Below are 23,369 nucleotides of genomic sequence, written 5' to 3' on the forward strand. Positions count from 1 at the left end.
ATTTTGGAGCTCATTATTGGTCTGTTCAGGGAATCATTTTCTTCCTGGTTCAGTCTTGGAAGGGCATATGTGTCCAGGAATTCATCTATCTCTTCTAGGTTTTCCAGTTCGTGTACATGTTTGTGTATGTAAGTGTCTGATGGTTATTTTTATTTCCAGGGGGTCAGTGGTAATATCACCTTTGCCATTTCTAACTGTGTTTATTTGGATCTTCTCTCTTTTCTTCTTTATCAGTCTCGCTAGTGCCCTGTCCATTTTTATTTTGTTTTCATGATGACCCTATGTAGTACTACCATCACCCCCTATTTAACACATGAGAATATTGAGGCACATAGAAGTTAAATAATTGGTACATGACAGAATCAGAATTTGAACCCAGTGTCATAATTTTAATCTGGCCCCAGAACCTGCTTTCTCTACACTTCACTGAATAAGCAAAATCTTACAACAAAAGGTTGAGGGGATTCAACCTTAAACCTTCCTGGATCTATTACTGAAATTTGCATGGCCCCTGTAAATTTGGAAAATTAATGCAGTACTGCCTGCTGCAAAGTTATATATAATTGTAAACTCTAAAGCAGTCTGTACAAATAAGAAATTGAGAAATTTTTTTTTCAGATACTACAATAGTCCAGTCATTTCATGGCTTCTAACTAACGATCTGCCATACCATGTTCCCTCATTTTGATGGCCTTCTTATTTTCCATGAGGTTCTCTAGGCTTGAAATATCATAATTATCCTAGAATTAAGATATTTACTGTATGTATTCTATGTTTCAAACAGTTGAATGCTGTAAGGGATGTAAGAGAGACAGAATATGGAGATTCTAATTTTATCAGGAGAGTGAAAATTACGGTTTCCCACATTGTGCCTCCAGGAATATTGAGGCCTTGGTAGTCATCAGCTTAGACAAGAGGAAAGTTTTGTCCACAAGTCACTATGTAGTGCCTAGAGGTGTGGAAAGAAGAGACCTCTGAGTGTTTGGTAAACTAGAGTCAATCAGTACCATCTTTAACTGAATTGTTTTCCACATCAACCGAGGGCTAAAGGTGAATTGGGCAGATAACACAAACAATTGCTTTATTTCAAGGGTGAGTCATTTCTGGCCTGGGGCACTTGATCCAGATTTCAGTTTGATTTCATCACATTCTTACAGTCACTCCTGCTTTAGCCTAGAGATTAATTTCTATCCTGGTGGACTTGTATGAAGAAACTATTCCAAAGGATGTCTGAAGGTTTAATAATTAAAGCAGATGAAGATCTGTAACTAATCAAAGGTTCAAAGTACCATGAGTTTTAAACACAGAGCCCTGATGAACAGCATGCAGTCTCTTACAATCAGCATTCACCTCAAAAACTTCTGAGTTCACACCTCTTTTCTTAGCGTTCCCTTTCTTTTCTCTGTTAGAATCCTTCCCATCCCCTCTCCCTTCAAATTTTTTTCCACATTTCTTCCTCTCACTTACATTCTCTAACTGGTCACAGTATATAATGAAAGCACCAAACCCTAGATATTAAGAGCAACCCCTGGGTTTTGCAGATAAGAAAACTGAGGCACAGGCTGGAAAAGGGGTTTGAAGCAGTCAGAATGGAAACTTGGCTCTTCGGATATACCACCCCAATATTTTTATTTAGCATTTACCAAAAGTATTTAAAATATTGATTATTTTTTGTCATATTATAAAATATTTCATGGCCATTGTAAAAGATGTTCAAAAATACAGAGACTGTAAAGAAAAAATAAAAATCACTTACTATGTCTTCACCCAGAGATAACCATTATTAACAATTTGGGTATATTTCCTTTCACTCTCTTTTCCATTCAAATGAGCAGACATTACATTTATTTTAAAGAAATAGGATTCTACTCTAAGGGCACATTTGATCCTGTTTTTTTTTTTTTTTTTTTTTTTTTCTTGTTAGCATTGTCTCATTGATACAGGAATTAAAAAGAAATCGTTGGGCAGATGTGAGGGTATGGAAGTCCTTGGTAAGGCTTTTCTTTTTAATGAAAAGCAGCCCCAAATTATTTTCTAACAAACAGTAGTCTGTAAAGTCGAGCTGCAGACACAAAGAAGCAAGCTGGGAGCTTCCACAAGTGAATGCCAGCAGGAACTAGGGACAGGACATGTTTAAGATGGCAGCTCCATCTTTCTTTGTCTGCAAGCCACGTGAACAGTAAGGGGCAGACAAGATGGGCCGGCCAATGATAATTCATTTGCATAATAAGATTAGGATGGGGCGACCAGCCTTCCCCACACACTATGTAAATGTCATGCGTGATCGAACCAATCTGTGAGCCCTATGTAAATCAGACACCACCTCCTCAAATCGAACTATAAAATCCAGCACATCCGACCAGTCTGTTTTTTTTTTTTTTTTGAGACAGAGTCTCTGCTCTGTCGCCCAGGCTGGGGTGCAGTGATGCTATCTTGGCTCACTGCAAGCTCTGCCTCCCGGGTTCATGCCATTCTCCTGCCTCAACATCCCTAGCAGCTGGGACTACAGGCGCCCACCACCACGCCGGCTAATTTTTAATATTTTTAGTAGAGACAGGGTTTCACTGCGCTAGCCAGGATGGTCTTGATCTCCTGACCTTGTGATCCACCTGCCTTGGCTTCCCAAAGTGCTGGGATTACAGGCGTGAGCGGAACCGTGCCCAGCCCCAGCCAGTCAGTCTTTTCAACTCAGAGACCCTTCTCTCTACTTCTCTCTATAGAGAGAGCTGTTTTTTTTTCTTTTTTTTTTGTCGTTGTTTGTTTGTTTTTCTTCTCTTCTGTCTATTAAACCTCTGCTCCTAAACTCCTCGTGTGTGTCCATGTCCAAAATTTTCCTGGCATGTGATGATGCACTCCAGGGTATATTCCCCAGATAACGTAGGTGCTTCATCATAGCATTAAATATTCTTGAAAATATGACTTTTGATGGAGGCATACTATTTCAATCTGTGGCTGCTACATAATCTGTTTAACTATTTGTGACACTTATTGAATAACGTTTTCTGTTTTTGATTTAAAAGTTAGGTGAGTGAGACATTTCATATGTCCCAAGGGAGAGGGGAAAGAACTCCAACAATTCTGAATGAGTTGCTTTTCCTTCATAGCTTTCAATTGATTTTTCTTCTCATGGTTTACAGACCCTCACAGGGGAGAAAAAGGATGCTTCTGCACTCTGTATTGCTTTCATTACCATCGTTGTCGAGTGACTTCAGTTGCTCTTCTGTTTCCCACACTGAGTACAGAGTCCACTTCATTCTGTGCTTCCTCCCCTTGCAACCAATCTCATCTTAAGGACCAATGGCTGCTCATGCTGCCTGCCCTTATGTGGATCACCCACCTCGCTGGCTCTGTTCAAAATCCTTCTCCTTTTTTGTTTTTAGTTTTGTTAACTTGTTCTGTCCCCCTCCTTTCTCTTTTCCTCACCTCCTTCCCTCCTTGCCTTTTTTTCCTTCCCTTTCTTCTCTCTCTCTCTCTTTTCCCAGCTTTCCTGAGATATAATTGACAAATAAAAATTCTATATTTATGATGTACAATATGATGTTTTGATATCTGTGTATATTGTGAAATGTTTTTACAAACAAGCTAATGAATACATCCATCACCTAACATCGTTATTATTTTTTTGGTGATAAGAACATTTATGATGTACTCTCTCAGCAATTTTCAAGTATGTAATAGATTATTTTGAACTAGAGTGACCATGCTGTGTCAACATCCTCTTGAAGCAGAAAAAGTTCCTCCTGGGCATGTGCCAAGCGTAGAAAGAGAAGGCTAAGGAGAAGTGTGTTTATTGTTGGAGCATGGTGTTTTACAGTTTATAAATCCTCACCTGCTCTGGGAAAGGTAGAGATGTCTCTGAGGTGTTGGAATTACAAATTAGACCCAGTGTTTGGAATTCTTTTCCATTTTGAAGATGAGGCAGTACAGGTAGTGCAGTGGATAAGAAGGCAGACTTTGATGACAAACAGATGTGTGCTTGAATCTCAGCTTTGTCTGAACTTGCTGTGGGACTTTGGTTACATCATTCATGTAAATCATCTGAGCCTCATTCTTCATCTATATTTGGGAATAATAAAGGGCCCTAACTCATAGGCTTTGGCAAGGATTGAAAGATACTATACCTGAAGAGTTCAGCATAGTATCTGGAATGTCAAAATAGTAAACAAATGGTAGCAAGAAACATCATTTATCCTATTTGTCTTGTCCTGGTGTTCTTACATTCAAGGTCAATGTTTTCTCTTTTCAGTGAATAATAGAGAATGAAAATTGAAGTGATAGCCAAAGAATGATCCCTTACATATATACATACACACACACGTGTGTGTGTATGTATGTTTGTGTAAAATAGACTTACTTGGTTTAAATTTAAAATGAGAGTTTTAAATTAAAAAATGAGAGCTTTTGATTATTAGAACTTGTTGAGAAGATGGAGATCAAGTTTAAGAGCGTCTCAATAGACATATTTAAAACAAGGTACTTAATTTTTCACTTTCTCAGCGCTTATAGCCTTGCGAAGCTTTACAGTGGCCAACTTTGAGGGTCTGGGTTCCATGCACTGAACTTCCTGGATAATAGTCTGTTTCTGGGAAGCTGCATAATTGAGCTTCCTGGTTCCAGGCAGGCAGACTGGCTGCCCTCTGGCTTTGGAACTGGATTGGAGCTGTCACATCCACTTACCGGGACCCACATGACCTTTGTTCCACACCTGAGGCTGTTCTCTGTGAGCCAAATATGGATGTACCTGGCGCAGAATAGATGTTCTTTGCTGTGAGAACAATTTGGAGTAATATTTGCTCATAAACGCAGTCGTTTCCTCGGAAAGTAATGCATTAGCAGCTTGGCTGACCGATTCCTGCTGTTCTTTCAGGCTGAACAGCAGCAGTGTCTGAATCACCTTCCGGAAGCACCTTGTGGCAATTCGCTAATTATTTTTATGATGCCAGGTCAGCAATAAAGGTGGCCTTCCTGCTTCGCTCTTTCTCCCAAGCCATGTGACAGAAGAGACTATTTTTCAAACCTGAGTTTGAGTGCCCAGCCTGCCAGGAGAGGAAGGCACTGAATATTCAGGCTGAGTTGCTTTGTACCCTTTTCCCCTTTGCATGTCCTTGTCCTGGTCCTGGTATTTTGTCCCTGGAAAGTGTATTATTTTCTGAGGGCTGCTGTGACAAAGTACCACAAAGGGGGTGACTTAACACAATAGAAATGCCTTCTTTCATAGTTTGGAAGCTAGAGGTCTGAAATCACGGTGTTGGCAGGGCTATGCTCTCTTTGAAGGCTCAAGGGGGCATCTGTTCCATGCTTTCTTTTTTTTCTTTTTTAGCTTCTGGGGTTGCCAGCAATTCTCAGCATTCCTTGGCTTGCAGCTGCTTTGCTTCATTCTCTGCCTCTGTCATCACATGGCATTGAGACGTGTCATTCTCCTGGTTGTCTATCTCTGTCTCTTCTCCTTGTAAAGACATCAGTCGTACTGGATTAAGGGCCCACTACCTCACTTTGACCTAATCTTAACTAATTCCATCTGCAATAAGCCTATTTCCAAATAAGGTCGCATTGCAAGGTACTGGGGGCTGAGGATTTTCACCTCTTTTAGGGGGACATGATTCAAATGATAACAATACATATCCAAGCATACCTTACTTATGAAAGCGGGGGCATTATTCCTAATTATTTTTCAGGTCTGAGACTGGCTGGGAGCTGTTTTGTTTCCTTTGTAGGTAGGAAGAGGGTGGCTGATCTCCAACCCTAAGTTAGTTGTGTACACTCATGTGTTTTCTGAACATGTCCTCTGCAAACTGCAATCGTTTGGGTGAACAAAACTCTTTTCTTATTTTTATGAGATTATAGTGTTCCAACAAATAAAGAAAAAGAAGACTCCTTTCTCCTTGCTGAGTCAAGGCTTGTATCCTAGGACTCTGTCATTCCTGTGACACCTCATCCATGACAAAACTCTTGTTTCCAGCCTGGAGGGAAAAAAAAATTACAGTCATATTAAAAGTACCACAGGAAAGTTAAAACCTTGGAGTCAGTCATTTCAGAAAAGGCTGAACTCATTTAACTGAACAGAGCAGCTTTGAAATGTAATAGAAATCTAGCGAGGTGTACTATAATGTGAAACAGTATTTCTTTCAGTTATTTCATGAAAAGATGAGCATTTCTATGGTGACTTTCATCTGAAGTACCTCAGATGCCACACTAATTTGATAAATTATGCTGTCTATGGGGTTTCTGCATCCTGCCCACTGTTCTTCCCAATTTCCAAATCCTACAGAGGCACAACCACCTCTGGAGTACAGGTTGAGGCTCTGCGTGGTAGCAATTCTACTTAAACAAGGGGTTCTGGGATTTTGAGAATTTTCCATTCTTTATTTGTATTTCAGGGAGATACTTGGCATCATAGAAAGAACTGTGGATTTAAAATTAGCTGTGTGAATCTAGGCCTCAGTTTCCTCAAGTGTAAAATGAAGCATTTGGACTTATGACTTCTGAGGTTCTCTTCCAAGTTTAAATATCCAGGAGTCTATGGTTTGTGAAGACTTTTCTAAATGGCTTCGAAACGTTGACCAGGGAGTTAAGTGTGCCTTTAGGGAACCGTCTGTGACTTGGTATTCTGCTCAGTTCTGCTGACAAAATCTTCTGTTGCATGAAGGATTTCCCTGGTATTTGACCTCCATGTTCTTCAGGCTTGTCAATGTTTATAGCACAGCAGTGACCTTGCAAAGTGAAATAGCCACTTTGTATTTCTTTCTGCCAGTGTGCATGCTCTCCAAAGGCTGCCCCAGAGATTATTGATGAGGCGTATGGCCCAGTGTGATTCCTAGTATTTCTGTAGCTCTTTATAGTTTTCACAATGAATTCATGAACATCCATTTATTGAATCCCCTGATAGTCTGGAGGTAAGCTAGACTGGCACTATTATTCTCATTTGAAGGATGAGGAAGCCAAGGAACATTGAGGCTACATCACCTTAACAAGGTCACAGAGTAACTTAGTGGCAGCGGAAGGAATGGAATACAAATATTCTGGCTTCTAGTTTAAGTTTTCTTTTATTATATTACATTTGAATCAAACTGTCTAGATGGATAAAGAAAACAATGTGACATATATACCTACTATGTGCCAGATATACTAGTCAGGATTCAAGCCACCATGTATTTGATTCTGAGGATGAAATTCTTTACATTGCCCGATATTTCTTCCTTGATGGCTAGAATCAAATGGTAAATACCAAGTGCCATCATATAAAATAGATTAAATTAGTTTGGTTTTATAAGCAACTTGAACACACTCTTTTTTTTTTATTATTATACTTTAAGTTCTAGGGTACATTTGCACAGCGTGCAGATTTGATACATAGGTATACATGTGCCATATTGGTTTGCTGCACCCATCAACTCATCATTTACATTAAGTATTTCTTCTAATGCTATCCCTCCCCCAGACCCCCACCCTCCCACGGGCCCCAGTGTGTGATGTTCCCCGCCCTGTGTCCAAGGGATCTCGTTGTTCAGTTCCCACCTATGAGTGAGAACATATGGGAACACACTCAATTTGATATGTACACATAACAGAACTTCCTTAAGCTATGTGCTTAGGGATGTGAATAGCACCGGGCTGGGATTATTCTCCTAGTGCCTTCCAGGGAGCTTCCATGGGAAGTGAGTGGGGAATGAGGAAAACTGTGTAGGAAATATATTGTTTCTTTGTAAAAGACACCACTAGAAAATGTGAGGAGCCAGGAGTGACATTGCCTTCTCTCTTGAATGGCTGGTGTGATGTTCAGAGATGCCAAAAATTCCTTGTGGATGCTCTTAAGTCTTTTTCCCTGGTAGCTGGGCCTATAGTAATAGCTCTAGAGACTAACCTGGAGAAAGTATTGTCAAATAGCTATAATAGTGCTGCCTTAAATTCCTCATTTTCTGTTGTGAGGACAAATGAGAAAACTTATGTGATTGTATTGTGGAAATACAGCCAACTGGGCATAGTAAGAAACCAACATTGTGTTTCATGAGAGAGTAGACTTGGGGTACAAAAGCTGTTCTGCTACTTGCTAGTTTTGGGTTCTTGAGCAAGTGCCTTATCTTATTGAGCTTCAGTTTTCCCATCTTGCTTTCTAAGGCTTCAATGAAATGATCTCAGTAAAATCTCAGACCTAATACCTGGGTCTTTTCTAGTCTCAGACGAGAAATCCCTCTTTCTTCTCACCTCTTTTGAGGTAGTGGCTTGATTCCCCTTAAAATATTCTGGGATAAACCCATTTCTTTTGTTTTGTTTTTTTGAGACAGTATCTCACTCTGTCACCCAGGCTGGCGTGCTCTGGCGTGATCTCAGCTCACTGCAGCTCCGAATTCCCGGGTTCAAGTGATTCTCATGCTTCAACTTCCCAGGTAGCTGTGGTGTCCTAGGTAGATGTGGTGTGCCACCACATCTGGCTAATTTTTGTATTTTTAGTTTCATCACGTTGGCCAGGCTGGTCTTGAACGCCTGACCCCAAGTGATCCACCCACCTTGGCCTCCCAAAGTGCTGGAATTTCAGGCATGAGCCACCACGCCTAGTCAAAACCCATTTTTTAAAAAAGTAATTTATGCTCTTCAAGAAGACAGGATTAGCAAACATAATAGATTTTTTTAAAACAAGTTTTCAAAATTGTATCCTCACATCAAGCTGTATTAGTTGTTCCATTTTTTGTATAGTCAGCATTCCTTCCTTCTTGGAACTCTCTTACCTCTCATGTATTTCTGGTGGGGTTGAAAATGATGTGGCTCTGCCTTTCTTGCCAAGTGATTGGCTCAAGGATGGACATGTGATCCTAGAGGAGCCAATCACAGTCTTTGAGTTTGCTTTGGTCGCTAGTGGATAAAAAGCAACACTGTTCTCTGAGATTGCTGGCTGTAGGAAAGGTTGAGCCTGGGCTGCAGGTAGCTGTCTTTGATGCCATATTGAAAGAGCCTTTTGAGGATGAAACCCCCATGTAGGAAAACGGAACAAATAAAGTTAGAAAGAGAGATTTTTCGTGACATATTTGAACCTCTGTATCTATCTGACCATCCTTAAAATCAGCTCTGTCTTTGGTCTGACTGATTAGTTTCTTAGGATAAGAACTTCCTTTGTGGTGCAAGCCAGTTTAAATTGGGTTTCTGTCGCTTGTAACTGAAAAAAACCCCTAGTGGGTGCTCGGAGTGGGTGGCGGAGTCAGTTATTCTGGGGTTGTTAGGAGGCATATAGTGTAAGGGGTCTGTGTAGAAAGCAGGCAAAGTGTTAGAGTGGGTCCCTGATGACCAGCTCTGCCAAATCTCCATGGTCAGAATCTGGCTTGCTTTTCAATACAGACTTGCAGAGAGAATTCAGGGCATACAGATTGATTCTTGATGCTCATCCAACACAGCTGGACTATGGACTTTTTGAGGAGTCTGGTTCCAAGCCAAAATCTTATGTGTGATCTTTCAGGCCCAACTAGAGGCAGGTACAAGGCTTTGTCCGGCAGGCCTCGTGGCGGGAAAGCTACCCTCCCTACACCAGACTTGGTGCACTGCCAGTGCATTGCAGTTCTCTGGAGGGAGATACAGTCAAGAACTTAGGCCGGGCGCAGTGCCTCACACCTGTAATCCCAGCATTTTGGGAGGCCGAGGCGGGCGGATCGCGAGGTCAGGAGATCGAGACCATCCTGGCTAAGACGGTGAAACACCGTCTCTACTAAAAATACAAAAAATTAGCCGGGTGTAGTGGCACGCGCCTGTAGTCCCAGCTACTCGGGAGGCTGAGACAGGAGAATCATTTGCATCCGGGAGGCGGAGGTTGCAGTGAGCCGAGATTGCGCCACTGCACTCCAGCCCAGGTGAAAGAGCGAAACTCCGTCTCAAAAAAAAAAAAAAAAAAGAACTTAGCCCCCCTTGGGCCAGCCACGCTCACCTGAATATCTGCATTTCTAGACAGGTATATCCATTCAGAAGCCTCCTTGCTGAAAGCCTTGACTGAGGCACTCTTCTCCACTTTGATTCAGTGTCTTTCTACTCCTAGCCCGTCTTCTCCTAGCTGACATGTTCGTAAGATGAAGGAGGCTTTTGTTCAGCGCTCCTCAGTTGTGAGACAACCGCTCCCATCTGTGCTGTATCCACTCGACTGTTGCCCAGTGCCATTCTGTAGGGAAAAATGGACCACAGGGGAGCCAGCACCTCTTTTTGTATCTTGCTTGCATTGTTGTAGTAAGTGAATAAATGCTTGGTTGTTGCTTTCAATTTGGCTCATTGTCCTAATTGACCACCTGGACACCTGGCAACTAGACAATTTTAAATTCATTCCTCCGGATTCTTCTAAACATTATCATGCATAGTTATCCAGACTGGCAAGGAGCAGAGAAACATGGCCGAGAGTGGAACTCAAATGTCAATGTAGGATTTTCAACCCCAGCTGTCTGTTTAAAAGAAACTGATGCTCATGTCTCATCCCAGACTATTTATATGAAAATTTTTATCGACAGAGCTCAGGCATGAGCTCCAGGTGACCTAAGATGAGCCAAAATTGTGAACATTGCATTAACAGGCATCAGAATCCTAATCCTGGAAATTAGTAGCATAGATTTCTAAGCTCTCTTTGACCTGTTGGATGAGAATAATCTAAGAGTAGGACCTGGGAAACTGGGGAGTTCAGGTAATTTTGACACAGGTGGTGATTAATGTGAGGAAGATTGAAAAATATTGGTCCAGTGTATGAGAGAGAGAGTGTGTGTGTGTGTGTGTGTGTGTGTGTGTGTTTACTTTCTCGATGGAGAGAAAGAGTCACGGAGAAAGGGAAGCAAAACCTCAGAATCCAGGGAATAACATAAAAAAAAAAACTTTATATTCATCCACTTATCCATCTATCTAGGTTGGTGGCAATGTGGCACAGCAGTTAAGAGCATAGAATGGTTCTGTCATGTTGGGAAAATTATGTAACCTCTCTCAACCTCAATTTCATCATCTGAAAAGTGGGAACACGGCCGGGCGTGGTGGCTCAAGCCTGTAATCCCAGCACTTTGGGAGGCCGAGACGAGCAGATCACGAGGTCAGGAGATCGAGACCATCCTGGCTAACACGGTGAAACTCCGTCTCTACTAAAAAAATACAAATACTAGCCAGGCGAGGTGGCGGGCGCCTGTAGTCCCAGCTACTCGGGAGGCTGAGGCAGGAGAATGGCGTAAACCTGGGAGGCGGAGCTTGCAGTGAGCTGAGATCCGGCCACTGCGCTCCAGCCTGGGCCACAGAGCGAGACTCCGTCTCAAAAAAAAAAAAAAAAAAAGTGGGAACACATATAATATCCCCTTGCAGGTTATTATGATGTTTAAATAAATTATGCTTATAAAGTATTTAACATAGCATCTAGAACTGCACTGTCTGATATGGTAGTCACTAGTTGTGTGTGGCTACTGAGCACTTAAAATGTGGCTAGTTTGAATTGGGATGTGCTATAAATATAAAATCCACCCTGAATTTTTGAGTCTTAGGATAAAAGTGCAAAATGTCTTATTAATAATTTTAAAATACTAAAATTATAATTTGACTACACTGTATTGAAATAATATTTTAGGAATATTAGATTAAATAAAATATATTGTCAACATTAGCTTTATCTGTTTCTTTTTACTGTTTTAGAAATGAGGCTACCAAAATATTTGAAAATAACACGTGTGGCTCGCATTTTATTTCTACTGGACAATGTTGACCTAGAACATAGCAAACTCTCAGTGGCTGTTAGCATGTTGTTGTTATTGGTATTATTTAATTCAAAAGCACTTAGTGAACACTTGCTATGAAGGACATAAACATCAGTCATTGATTAGCTAGTGTATTTTCCATTGAGGTAGTTAGAGTCTTGTTAAGGCAAACGAAGTAATCAAGAGTATTTGGGATTTGATTCATCTTAGAACGGTGGGGTGTGCCTGGCATAGCCCACATTTCCACAACAAATGCAAGATGAAATGGTACCATAATTATTAATGAGACATCACAAATTGGGGTGATTGACTCAGGTACCTTAAAGCATATGCGGTGTCTGGTGACAAGAAGGTGTCTCAGAGAGGACACTGGAGCTGAAGAACTTCATCAGACCTATAAAACAGTGTTTGACAAATTAGATTCTAAGACACGTCATGTAGCCCATCATCTCTCCCTTTCCTGTCATTATAAAGAAAGGAATCAACATTTCTTGGAATACTGGGTCAAACAGTGTCCCCCTCAAATTCATGTCTACCTGGAACCTCAAAAATGACCTTACTTGGAAAGAAGGTCTGTGGAGATGTAATAAGTTAATACAAAGTCATATTTGATTAGGATGGGCTCTAATCCTATGATTGGTGTCCTTTTGAGAAGAGAAAACCGAGACAGACATACAAGAGAACATATGTGAAGATGCAGGCAGAGATTGGAGTCGTGCAGCTATAAGCAGATTATTGGCAACCACCAGAAGCTGGAAGAATCAAGGAAGGATTCTTCTCTAGAGCCTTTGGAGGGAGCTTGGCCCTGCTGACATCTTGAATTTGAACTTTTAGCCTCCAGAACTGTAAGAGAATACATTTGTATTATTTCAAGCCACTCAGTTTGTGGCAATTTGTTATAACAGCCCTAGGTTACGAATACACTGAATATTTACTTAAGCCAGGCTTCGCCTTCTTAATTCTTTGGGAGACAAATATTAACTTTTTTTGTTTTCTGGGATTAATTCATGGTTCTAGGGAGAACCTGGGTCCAGGGAGACCTGATGATCTTGGTAGAAACAGAGTCTGAGAGAAACCAAGGCATGTCAAAACTATGTAGGCAGATGGAGTCTCCAAAATGAGGATGAAGGGGCAAGCTAAAATTCGAAGTTAGACTGGTTTAAAGTGAAGTCATGAAAGGAAGAGAAATGATGGATTAGAAGTGGATTAAATTGTGGATAGACTGGCAAGCAGAGAGTAAGATGGGTCTCAATGAAGAGATTGGGGATAAGGCTATTATCAGTATGGGACGGGCGAAGCCCCATGTCTGTGTTGTGCCCGCTGTGAGGCAGAGTGATGTCTTTACAGAAACTTGAAGTCCTTGTTCCTTACGCTAAGATATGGCTACATCTGGCCACATGGCGATGTGACAGGAGTTATATAAACCTATAGCATAAGCATGGTGCTTCTTCTATCATCATAATACAAAAACAAACACATGTTTAGAAGTATAATATACAATTTTCCTGAATGCTTATCTAAAACATGAGATTATGAAAGTTTTTCTTTTGTGGCATTCACTTCAGGCTTTTAGCGCTTCTCATCAGTACACAGCCACTTTCATGTGCTGTCATGGCCATCTCCACTGCTGGAAAGTTGGAGAATCACAGATGGAAAAGACTTGTAAAGAACTGGACAATATTCTCATCATTTCTAAGATATGTCCCTTGCTCTAAGACTGCATATATAGGCACTCATTAGACATTTGTTAATTCTTTTATAATAGTAACAGTCCAAAAAAAGTAATGCATTTCTTTGGATCTGCTCTTTGACCCATGTGTTTATAAACAAAAACAGAGAAAACTTATATAGGGAGGGTGTTTTCAGGAGGGCTAGTGGGGTGTGCATAGTAAGAAGTGCTTGATGATTCTCAAACTTGCAAACACTTTGGGCATATCAAAGCAAGAATAAATTAAACCAAGTGCAAGTATGCAAACTTTACCTTTATCTATACAAGGCTTTCTAACTAAGAAATGCATAGCGTTCAAATGGCCTGAAATTACAGCGGACTTTTTTGTGTCGATTCCTCTTGTTCAAGTTAGGTGCCTATAACTTTTCTGCTACAAACCTATGTTCTATTTATATTACTCTTCTTTTAGTTAATTATATGTAGTTGTGTATATCCTCTGGATCATCAAGGACAAACGAAACTGTTTTGAGGCTGGTTTCCTGTGCACATTTAGAGCGATTGCTTGTTCCTGATGTGCTAAGCAATGAGAAGATGAGGAAGTTCAAAGACATGCCCAGTTGCCAAAAGTGGAACCTAGGAGTCATCCTAGATTTTTTTCCTCTTCCTTGTGGCATCAAATTCATTACCAAGTCCTAAAATCTGCATCTGGAGAGCTCTCAAATCCACCCAACTTCTCTTTGTCCTTTTGCCTAGGTAAGAGTAAAGTCTAATCCTACACAGGAATAAGCATAGGGTAGAAAAGAGTTAAAGATTCTAGAATTAGCTTATAAAGTGAAAATCATTTATAGTTAATATTACCCTTGGGAGAAAAACATGGGAAAACTATCTCTTAAATTATACTTAGATTACCTGATCTTGGCCCTCTATGAATAAAAGCCATAACATAAACTGTTATTTCGCTTGCTTTTCCAGCTGAGGCCATCCTTTATCTAACAGGACTAAAGGCTGTTTTGGACAGGGGGATGGATGATAAGGTAAATGAGGAAATTTCTCTGTTTATTTCATTTTATTTTAGCTAAACAATTATAAATGAAAGGTTGTTATGGCTCTGTGTTGCATTTGGCTGGCCAGTCATCAGCTGTTTCAGGCAGACTTTATTAACCCAGTCCACCTAGATAAGGGTATTAACCAAATAGGATTTATATTGCTGCACCTTCATTTCTGCCACAAAGTGTTGTTTGGGGCAGTAATGTAAAAGAAAGCCAATGTTAGACTCAGCTGGTTAGAAATACAACAAAGCAAAATGTGGGTCTTCTGGGAAAGAAAGCGGATAGGATTATTGAGAAAGGGAGATTGGTCTTCTGCAGTCCCAGGAGGCTGCCAAATGCTCATTCCCAAGGGCCAAGTCTTGGATTTTCCCTCTTTTTTTCTCTCACAAAGTAGCCATCTGTGGGAAATTCTCCTGCTTATCTTATTCTTCTTGCCCGGCGTTCTAGACAGGCTTCCCTAACAGAGACCACCAAAGGTATGCGAGGTCAGTGGCTGGATTGCACGCTGGAGTAGACAAAACTGGGATCACATCCTAGTCTTGCTATAGAGCTGGACATCTCTGGGGAAGTTACTGAACAAATCTTTCCCTTGGCTCCTGTCACCTGTTAAATGGAGATGTTCCTGCTAGCTTTATAGAGCTGGTGGGAAGATGGAACATGCAGCTCCTGGATGGGTTATAAATGAAGTTCATTCCTTTGCTCTGGGAGAATGTTCCTGCAGATTTCTAGAAGAGGAAGTAGCCAGGGGGAGCCCATTGTCAATGCACCCTGTGTATTATACTCCTAGAAGGTGCAACAGGGCAAAAAGGACTTTGAAAGTGGCTTTGTTTGAATGCTCTTCATTCATAAGATTATTTTTCTGTTTTACTTTTGTGCACACTTGCTGTCAGATAATCATACAGATGTATGAGCTGTTAGGTCTTGGGTTTAATTCATCATGACGAGTTCACTTTCTGCCACCATACAGTTACATATGAACATCTGGTTGGCCATCCTGCCTGGGATGGAGAAAGAATATTCATTTTTCTAATTCCCGACTAAAAGGTATTTCTCAATTACTTTCTAATGTGTGGCCACCTATAATAATGCCAGGATAAAGAGAAGACGGAAAATCTGCCTTCTTACTCTTCCCAATGTAGCCATCCTTCAACACAATTGTCCATTTAAGTTCTAGCCCTCTTGGGAGGGCAAATAGTTCTTAACTTGGAAGCCAAACTGATCAAGTGATAGTGGGACCTGTGATGCTTTGTTGAGAAGGTGTCTGAGATTGCATCTGGAATCCACAGCAAAAAGGCCATGATCAATGTATGATGTTTGCTGAGGGTCTGGATTGAGGCGTGCCACATAGTTCCCATAATAATCTACTATTCATCTTATTGATTCTCCAGCTTTCTATCACAGTGCCTATTTCTTCATTCCACCTTTTACTTTCTTGTAGAATATTGGTAGACCATTGCCACACTGTAGAAGTCTTGAAGTTAGGTAGGGACTGTCAGTCTTTATTACTGTACTCTCCCTACCTCACACCTCCCACTCTAAAACCTGGTTACAATGCTTGACACCTTATAGTCATTCAGTTATATTACCCAGTTTAACTTTCAACCTTACTGCTTTAAGCCACTTTCTATGCTGCCAACAGAAATATATTTCTAAAATAAACATACAATCTTGTTCTATTTCTACTTAAAACTCTTCCTGACCCCAACAAACTCAAGGATGAAGTCCAAGTTCTAAATCCTTTATTTTGGCAAAAAAAATTAGTTTGGAGGTTTTGTTTTCACCTAGTTCTCTGACTCACCAGCCACTCTTCCCTCCTCCATCCCTTATGCATCATATTATTTTGTACTTTGGAGTCTTTACATCTGTAGGGTATTAGACAAAGAATGTCCATTCTCCATTGCCCACCCCGTGGGCTATTCTTCATCCTTCAGAATTCCATATCTTGAAGGGCCGAGATATAATACAGTGGTTAAACATTTGGGCTGGGCATCAGGATGCTTAAGCTCAAATCTTGATTATTTGCATAACTTTGTGCAAATGCTTTGACTTCAATCTGAGAAATGGGAGGTAGTACTGAGTAGTGTGCATAGTGGGAGAAGTCAATGAGCAATATGAGCAGAACTCAGCATGATGCCTGGCACAATGTGAGTATTCAGCTAAATTTATCTACTTTCTTAACTGGGACTCAGAACCAAGCTCACAGTCTTTTGGGGGAAATGGACAAAATTGCAATATAATGTGAAAAGAATTGTAATCATGGCGTGAATAAGAAGCAAAGGGATCCCAAGGGGCAAGCCCAGGAAAAGAGCACCAAATCCAACTGGAGGAGAGGGATATCTGAGGAAATATATCTGGGAAGTGGTTGCTTGAACTAAGAGCTAAGAAATGGGCTAGAAGGGTGGCACAATAATGAGGATTCATGATGTGCAAGAGTTGGGGCCTCATGGACCATATCTGGTCCCATGCAACTGTGTCAGGGGGAGAGACAGTCAGCCACAGGTGAATGTCATCTTTTGGTTACTTTTGGATGCAGTGTTCTGGTTAGCCCACTGGCACTTCAGGTGCCTCGTCCCTTTCTCATATATAGGAGAAAACTGGGGAGAAAGAGGATTCAGGCAGCAAAAGCTTTTCTCCTGATGGAAGGGCAGATGAGAGAGAGCTATGTGTCTCTCTTTGTAAGCTACATTGTGTGAGTGTTGCTCACATGGAAGCCTCCCCTTAATCTCTCTCATTGATCTTAATCTCTCACCCTTGGTAAATTGAGATGGGGTGTGTGGAGCATCTTTTGTCCCTCCTTTGTGGAGAGAAAGGCAAGGATGGATAATGCCAGAGCTGCATGGCCCTCTGTAAGCAAAGAGCAGGCTGTTTTACCCTTGACATCCCAGGGTTAGACCAGTACCCTGGGATGGCTGATGAGAGCTCCAACTCCATAGCTGCCTTTGACATGTTGCAAACAAAACTCTTGATCTCCCCTTGCCCATGAGTATCATTTATGATTGATCAAAATCGCTTTCCCAACTCAATGGAAAAAGGAGGGGAGTTATTTTTACTGTAGGCAGGGGAGTCTGAAAAAGAAGTGTCCTTATGAGGTTTTGCATTCTGGCTTAATTTAACTGGTTAAGAACTTGGCAGGTAGCAGAGTGTATGTAGGGTCAGGTGGAGGGAGGGCATTGGGAGCAGAGAGCGTGGCATGAAGAAAAGTATGGCACTATATTAAGAATAAAAAGAGGCAACATGAATTTATTTTTGTTTCAAAATTGAAACTGATTAATATCAATATCACTTAGTAAAACTCAGGAGAAAAAAACAAGTTAGACATGCAAAAACGTGATCTGAATGTGATCGATGTTATTCTGTGAAGCTTAATTTCATCTGAAAGAAATGTAAGAGAAAATAAAAAGCATTGTATTGCTTAGTAATTATCCTGTGGCTGATAGGGATATTTCATTAAAAAGTGGATAGAGTGCTAAATATCCCATAACACAGCTATTTAAGTGAAGTACCAAGTGTTGAGAGAGCGCTCATTGTTTTGTATTCCTTATGTAGGCTAAGGTTTTCCTGTTTCAGTTGTTGACTGTGTGTGTGTGTGTGTGTGTGTGTGTGTGTGTGATCTGTCTGGTTCCATAAGTGGACATGAATATTGGATTCATTTCCTTTCTAAACAATACTTAAGTTACTTGTGAAATGTTATAGTTCTCTTTTCAGTAAACGAAAAAATCAAGGCCTTCTATTTAAGTGACTTAACCAAGTGTTATTTAGCATGCCTGAGGTTTGAACCTAGCTCTCCTGACCCCACATTTATTGGCATTTCTACTACATTATGCTGATCCTGTTTGGAGAATTAAGCAGTAAACATGGTACAGGTGAATCCTGTTGGTTCTAGGGAATAGTAACTCTCTTCAAATTCCATTTTTATTGCAATCAAGAATGTGAAAGAAAATGGCATTCACCCCTAAGCATTACCCCACTTGAGAATTTTAACAATTGCTAATGTCATCTCTCTTTTTGCAAATAAAGACTATGTTTCCCTATTCTAGATGCCCACATGGAAACTTAAAAACCAGTCAATAGTCCATGTTGTCTTGAGATTGAGACAATATGTCAGTGGGCTGAGAGTAACTAGATCTTTTTACCTGAATGCTTTGATTTTCATCAGACACTTGAATGTCATGGGGATATGGCCAAAATGTTTTCTTGTTTCATTCTCTTTCCCAGCGATCAGAGTGAGGACCAATGCTCTCTACAGACAATGTCCATCTGTCAAGGCTAGTGACTACTGCTTACTTGGTTCTTTGTTGCGAGTTTGAATTTCAGGGCCAGTTTGCTCAGCCATATGCATTACTTCCCAATGCTAGTGAATATTCTGTTTTCCCATTTAAAATCAGTTCAGATTTGTTGGCTTTTTTCTTTACAAAACATAATCTTTTCTATTATTTAAAAATAATCAAATAAATGAATAGGGTGAAACTTTTAAATAGTCCAAATTTCTTTTTCTTTTCTTCTTTTTGAGACAGTCTTGCTCTGTCACCCAGACTGGAGTGCAGTGGCGCGATCTTGGCTCACTGCAACCTCCCACTCTTGGGCTCAAGCAATCCTCCCACCTCATCCTTCTAGGTAGCTGAGACTACAGGTGCATGCCACCATGTCTAGCTAATTTTTGTATTTTTAGTAGAGACCAGGTTTCACCACGTTGCCTAGGCTGGTGTCAACCTCCCTGGTAGCTGGGACTATAGGCATGTGCCACCATGCCTGGCTAATTTTTGTATTTTTAGTAGAGACTGGGTATCCCTATGTTGCCCAGGCTGGTCTTGAACTCCTGAGCTCAAGTGAGCCATCCCCATCAACCTCTCAGAGTGCTGGGATTACAGGCATGAGCCACCGTGCCCAGCCCCAAACAGTACGAAATTCTGAAAGCTAAAATATGAGTCTTCTTTCTATTTGAGAAGCGCATTTCCCCCCAACCCCTGGTCCCCAGTGAAGAGCTAAGTACTAGAAGTTTATTTTGTATTCTACCAGAAACTTTTTTTGTGTGCATTTATGCAAAAACACAAAGTTGGTGTTTCCCATGTATGATAACTTACTAGAATGGCTCACAGAACTCAGGAAAGGAGTTTACTTGTTCTTTCCAGTTTATTATAAAGGGTACAACTCAGGAATCACCAAATGGAAGAGATGCATAGGGTAAGGTATAGGGGAAGAAGTGCAGAGCTCCCATGCCCTCTCTGGGCACAACCACCCTTGTAGCACCTCATGTCTTCACCAATTGGGAAGCTCTCTAACCTTTAATTTTTAGACTTTTAGTGGAGATTTCATTTATATAGGCATGATTGGTTAAATCACTGGCCATTGGTAATTAACTTAATCTTCAGCCCCTGTTCCCTCACTGGAAGTTGGGGAGTAGGACTGAAAGTTCTAACATTTTAATCACATGGTTGGCTCCTCTGGCAAGCAGACCTGATCTGGAAGCTCTCTAGGGGCTCCGCAAGAGTCCCCCCATTAGCACAGACCCAGATATGTTAGCAATGATGCCACACAGAAGCCTCTGCATCATTTGTAATCAAGGGGAGGAGGACTGGGAATATGGAGGAATAAGGCACTTCTCCAAGCCTGGAGTGGTCAGGAGAATCTGGAAGTTCAAGATGTCTGAGTGTATTGACAGTGATTTCTGAGTCTTTTTGTCCCACATCCCCTTTCTAATCAGAGCTCTCACCTAAGAGGAGCAGACTTGCCGGGGTTGAGAATTCAGTCTTCTGTGGAACTCCATGACCACTGTGCTTCAATGCTGGGGTCTGAGCCCTAGTTTTTTTCTGTCCTCTAGCTATAGAAGTAGGAGAGTCTCCTTCCATGCTGCCAGGGAGGCCCTTTGGCTTTGGTACTCTGTCTTACATTTGTGATTGATCATCTTAGCCTTTCATTGTATTTTTTTAGTGCATCAATATCCACCCCCTCAACCTGCAAAATCCACTTACTTTTATAATCCTTGAAATAATTGCTTTTTTCGAACATCAGCAACACTTGAGATATTGCCCCTACTTGTTTATTTTCATCCACCAATATTCCATCTCAGTTTTCCACTAGTGAAAACTATAACAATTGCAGCTATAGTATGCTGAGGGTTATTAGCACTTCACCTATCACTCGTGATGAAGTCCATAGTGTCAACCAGCTGGTAGGTGACGTAGCTCCAAAATCCCATTTAAGAATCTATTCTTGACAATGAGAACACATGGACACAGGGAGGGGAACAACACACACTGGGACCTGTCTGAGGGGTGGGGTAGCGGGAGGGATAGTATTAGGAAAAATAGCTAATGCATGCTGGCTAATGCAGACCTAATACCTAGGTGATGGGTTGATAGGTACAGCAAACCACCATGGCACACATTTACCTGTGTAACAAACCTATATATCCTGCACATGTACTCCGAAACTTAAAACAGAAATTTAAAAATATCTATTCTTTAGACGACTCCTAGCACTAACTATTTTTAGGTTCCTTGGGAAATGCTCTGAGATCAAGATGTATGTGTAGGGAGTTTACTGAGTAGTTTTTGCAACAACACTTAATAGGGAATAAGGAAAACATAATTGGTCAGAGGGAGAAGTTAGTGCACTTGCAATAGAGGTTTTAGATGATTCTATGGAGTCTGGAGCTGGGATGGCCCTTCAGAATTCTGCCAAATCTAGGTGGGGTTGATGTTTGTACTTGCCATGGTTTGAATGCTTCCTACAAAACTCATATTGAATTTAACTGCCATTATAACAGTATTAAGAGGTGGAGCCTCAAAGAAGTGAGGTTCTGAGGGCTCTGCTGTCGTGAGTGGATTAATGCTGTTATCACTGTTAAGTAGTCAAAAGGGTGGTTGTTTCATCCAGTTGGCTTATTAGAGAAAATTAAACCAATGCAAAAGAGGTCACAAGAAGTGGTCTATACTATTAGTAGAAACCGAAACTCTGACATCCTCCTGAGTATTGTTCTATTTTTTAGGTTTTTTCCACCACTTCTATTTTTTAAATTAAGCATTTTATTTTGAGATAATTGTAGATTCACATGAAGTTGTAAGAAATTCCTGTGTTCCATTTATTCACCTTCTCCCAATAATAATATCCTACAAAACAATAGTGTAATACCACAACTAAGATTATCATTGACCGAGTCAAGATACAGAATATTCCATCACCATTAGGGATTCCTTTTGTTATCCTTTAGTAGCCACAGCCAGTTTCCCTATCCTTGTCCCTTCCGTAAACCCTGGGAACCACTAGTCTCTTCTCCATTTCTATAAATTTGTCACTTCAAGAATGTTATATAAATGGAATAATACAGTATGAAACCTTTAGGGATTGACTTTTCCACTTAGCATAATGCTCTGGAGATTCATCTAGGCTGCTGTGTATAACAATAATTCATTCCCTTTTATTGCTAATTATTAATTCCTTTTAATTGCTTTGTACTCCATGGTATGAATGTACCAGTTTGTTTAACCACTGAAGGACATTTGGCTTGTTTCCAGTTTTTGCTTATTATGAACAGAGCTGCTGTAAACATTTGTGTACAGATTTTTGAGTGAACATAAGTCTTCATTTCTCTGGAATAAATGCCCAGGAGTGCTACTTCCATGCCATATGGTGGCTGTGTGTTTAGTATTTTAAAAAACAGTCGAACTGTTTTTCAGAGTGACTCTACCATTTTATATCAGTATCAGCAATATATGAAAAATCCAGTTTCTCTGCATCCTTGCTAGCAATGGTGGTGTTGCTATTTTTACTTTAGCTATTCTAATATGTGTGTAGTATTATCACATTGTAGTTTTAATTTTCATTTTCCTAATGGCTAATGATGTTGAACATATTTTCTTGTGCTTATTTGCTAACTCTGTATTCTCTTTGAAGACATAGCTCTTTATGTCTTATATCCATTTTATACAGTTTCTTACTGTTGAGTTTTGGGAGTATTTTTTTTTACATATTTTAGGTACTAGTTCTTTGTTGGATGTGTGGTTTGTGAATATTTTCCTCCATTCTGTAACTTCTCTTTTCATTTCTTGTTTGTTTTTAAAAACATTTTTAATTTTTAATTTTTGTGGGTACATAATAGGTATATATTTTTATGGGGTACCTGAGATGTTTTGATACAGGTGTGCAATGTGGAAAAAGCACATCATGAAGAATGAGTTAACCATCCCCTCAAGCATTTATCCTTTGAGTTACAGACAATCCAATTACACTCTTTAAGTTATTTTAAAATGTATGATTAAGTGACTATAGTCACTGTTATGCTATCAAATTGTAGGTCTTATTCATTCTTTCTAAATATTTTTTGTACCCATTAACCATATCCACCACCAACCCCACACCCTCCCACTACCCTTCCCGGCTTCTGGTAACTTCTACTCTCTATGTCCACGAGTTCAGTATTTTGAATTTTAGATCCCAGAAATAAGTGAGAATATGTGATGTCTGTCTTTCTGTTCCTGGGTTATTTCACTTAACATAATGATCTCCAGTTCTGTCCATGCTGTCTATGACCATACCACCCTGAATGTACCCAATCTCATCTTTTCATTTCTTAAGTCTATTACAGAGCAATGTTTTTATTTGGATGAAGTTAAATTTATCATTTTTTTCTTTTAAGGGTTGTGCTTTTGGTGTCAAGCCTGAGAACTTTTTGCTTAGGTGTCGATCTAAAGATTTTTTATTATGTAATTTTTGTTTACCTAAAATCCATGATTGTTTTTGAGTTAATTTTTGAGTAAGGCATGTAAGGTATGAGATTTGGGTTTAGATTCTTTTTTTTTTTTTTTTTTTTTCCTTTCCTATGGATGTTCCATTGGCCCAGGACCATTTCTTGAAAAGGCTATTTTTTCTCCATTGAATTACTTTTGCAGCTTTGTCAAAAATCAGTTGGCCATATTAGTGTTGATCTATTTCTAGGTTCTGTATTTGGGTCCATCGATTCATGTG

Source organism: Trachypithecus francoisi, unplaced genomic scaffold, assembly GCF_009764315.1.
Source record: "Trachypithecus francoisi isolate TF-2019V2 unplaced genomic scaffold, Tfra_2.0 Lachesis_group1, whole genome shotgun sequence".
Classification (NCBI taxonomy): domain Eukaryota; kingdom Metazoa; phylum Chordata; class Mammalia; order Primates; family Cercopithecidae; genus Trachypithecus; species Trachypithecus francoisi.